We start from the raw sequence: 3,750 nt of genomic DNA on the forward strand, positions 1-3,750 counted from the left end.
CTTTACAGTCGGCGTGGGACGCACGGCGTGGCACTCCGTGTGATTATCCGCCGTGCACTCGAAAGAAGGGAGGAAAAAAAAAAATACTCGGAGACTCGCAATAGTACGTACACTCGCGAGAACGAGAGACGAGAGACACTCCCGAAAAGAAAAGAGAACGCTCGAAATGCCACTGGAAATCTTCCTTCCTCCTCCTTCAAACGAGGTGAACTTGAACTCCGCGCTCGCGGGTGACAGCGAACCGACACGTACGCGTCGTTGCACTGCGTGAGAGCGCGGCGAGTGTATATATATATATATATATATATATATTTATGTATGGCTGCGTGTACGCGAAGTACGTATGTATATCTGTAACAGGTATATATACGTATGATGCGGGCGAGATCGTAGACGCACACGTCCGCTCGCTACGAAGCCGGGCTGACAACTGACTGACTGCGCACACCGCGTGAGACTCCGACGGCGACTGCTGTGCCGCCGTCTTGGCCCCAATGTCGTCTGGCTGCGCTGTGCCGAGAAGGCTGACTGGACGGGGTTGCCGCGCGTGTGTGTGCGTGTGCGTGCGTGTGTGTGTGTGTGTGTCGGGGAACGTGAGTCGCGGGGCACGCGGGAGGGGGCAAGTTTACGCCTGGTTTATGGTCGGTTTGTGTGTGGCGGTCGTGCCCCCCTCCCCTCTCGATGGGTCGCTCCCCCCCGCCGCTGTCGTTGCGACCGGCACCCAACTTCTCCCGACGCGTTTCTGCGTCAGACCGTCCGGTCCCCCACTCCGCGCTGCGTCCCGACTGTCGTGGAGGGGACCGACAGGTCCCCCCCCACCCTTCCCACCGCCCCTCTAGTGGTATCCTCGCGCCGCGGAATGCACCCGCGTCGACGCTTCGAGCGCGGCGATTAGATTGCGTCGTGCGCGCGACCGCGACGCAAGTGCCACGCAAGTGATACTTGGGCTGCGTTCCATTTGACGCTCATAGCGCACTTTAGAGTACGATATGTAAAAATAATAGACTATCAGAATTAAATGATAAATAAGAACAGGCGAACCCAGACTGCATACAATATTTATAAATATTTGTCAGGCTTCTTTTTAATATTTTGTAAATATTTTTGTGGTCTCTCTTAGATTGCACAGATCATAAACATTTATTATAAACGTTACGAAATATTTATTGTAAACCTCGTAGCAAATGCTAGGAAAATACTCAATAAGATATAATTCAAATAAAAAAGATTAAAAATAGACATATTTATTTATATTTATTATAAATATTATATATTAAATATTTAAGAGTCTATCTTTTAATAATATTTCGAATAAAGCTTTATGTAAAATATGTATGAAATAGTCCTAAGTATTCGTACGTTTCGACTCACTTTGGAGTCATCCTCAGCGAACATAGATCGGCTTTAGGGTACGTTATTTTCTTTGTTAAGTAAATGTTTACTTAAAACTATCCAATCAAATATTTATTAAGATTTAGTAATTTTTTTTCAATATAGTTGGCAATAAAAATAATTGCAAATTACAGTAAAATTATCATAATTACGACCATTTTTTTTCTCAATGTGGAAAAAAGATTCTTTTAATATAAAAAGATTAGAAAGCCTTCCAATAAAAATAAATGTGTGCAATCACTTTTATGACGTCAATGATGAATTTTGGTTATAAAATTAGACTTTTTATTGGCGTTAAGAGTCAAAATAAAGTCGTTTTGATTCTTTGTTGGTTTTGTGCGTTCCTTGTTGTTCACCGAATGTTGAAAACAAGGGAAGTTTCTGAACGCAGCCTTGGAATTGTTTCACCCTTAGGTTCGTTTTTATTTTTTCACTAGGCTGCGTTAGAACTGCAGTGTTTCTCGCTTTCGCCAAATGTCAAATTCATATACCTATCTCACTTTAAGTTTCAAAAGTGTATATTAGTTCAGTCACGGAAAACAGACCTCTCGTTGTTTATCAAATGTTAAACAAGGACAATGATTCTTGTGAGCGCTGTGAGCGTCAAATGGAATGCAGCCTTGGCCGATGATGCGTATAGTTCATTCCGGGAAATCGACAAAAATGTCCGGTTATCGATAACGGGAGATCGAGATCGGAGTTATGGCTAAAGTCGGCAGCACACGGAAAGCTTTCGAGCCTTTCGAGCGATGGGCGAATTAAATAATCGAATGTCAGAATTATCAAAGTGTTTTTAAGAGAGAGAGTAGATTGGATAGGAAATGCCTCTCTGCGTTAGATTTATGTATGTTTCACTCTCTTAAATTTATAATGTCAAATTACAGTCAATTTGAGTTATTTTTAATCTTTCTCGTAGGTCGCCACTGCTCTTCAATTTCATTAATTTAACAATGGAGTTAAATTTACACAAATTCAAGAAATGTATTAAAAATTCAAATTTAGCTATTTGTCCGCAGTCTGGATTTCTTTTCGAAAAATTTTACTCTCAAATTTCGTCCTCATTAAATAAAGGTCAAACTAAAATATTGAAGTTAAAAAGATTTTAACATTTAAGTTAAAAAACTATTTTAGTGATGTATTAAAGATGCTAAAAGGTAAAAAAAGGATTTTTTAATGCCTAAAAACAACAAAGAACTTCAACTAGACAAAAAAGGTCTAGATTGCAAACAGATGATTAATTTATTATTTATTAAATACGTACGTTAATATACGTTGTTTACTTTGAAATTGAGTAATTTAACAACAGAGTTGGATTGATTTTACATTTGACGTATATGGATGTTAAAAATAACAAAATGTTATTTAACTCACGTAAATGAGTTACCATCACTCCCTTTGATATCATAATCGTGTAATCTTACTTTGAATCTTAATTTAATTACGGAAATATCTAACGTGGCAAATTGAGAAGTAAATAATATTTTCCTCTTTCTTGCAGAGGCGAAATAGACTTTGAATGAATGTCAAGTAGATTCGCGTAAATACATTATCATTATGTTGATTCAGTTCTATCTTTACGTATTTATAGTCGCTACAAGTGGGCGCAATCACTGACAAGTCAGTGGCTGCTATCGATCCCTCCGTCTCGTCTGCATTCCACGAATTTTAATCGCTACCCTTCGGGGTGTGCCTTTGTCCGAGGATTCAAGGGATATTAAGCTCGAATAACAAACGTTACAAAAAGCAACCCAACGGACGGAAAATTAAATTGAAATTGTTACGCGTGTTATCGCTGTTTTATGCCTCAGAAACGCGACTTCCTCATTCGATATATTGTAACATTACGTTATCTCGGATATTGGAGTAACGGTTCTATAATTTCATAGTGAAAAAAGTACTGAGAGAAAAGTGTTCAGTATTTGTGAATGTAATTGTACACTGAAAAAAATATAGTCAATTTTAACAAATATTTAGTTCAATACTGCCAACTAAATATTTATTAAATATAAAGACATATTTATTTGTTACAAGAAACATTAATTTGATTTAACAATCATTCTTTTTACTGGACGAATATTTATTTACTGTAAGTAAATGTTCAGTTGGCAGTATTGAACTAAATATTTATTAAAATTGACTATATTTTTTTTCAGTGTATGATATAATAATTATAGTTAGGAGCTCCGTAGTTATTACTGCTATAATGTTAGTAATGATAATTATATTTATAGTCATATTTCTTTACTAAAAAGTAAAAACATAATTATGTTTTTGATAAAAAAATATGCTCTGAAAAAATATTAAATTAAAAAAAATATTTATTTGAACAGTTCTAAATAAATATTTATTAAATATAAA

This window comes from Mycetomoellerius zeteki, unplaced genomic scaffold, assembly GCF_001594055.1.
Source record: "Mycetomoellerius zeteki isolate Tzet28-1 unplaced genomic scaffold, Tzet1.0 scaffold101, whole genome shotgun sequence".
NCBI classification, from domain to species: Eukaryota; Metazoa; Arthropoda; class Insecta; order Hymenoptera; family Formicidae; genus Mycetomoellerius; species Mycetomoellerius zeteki.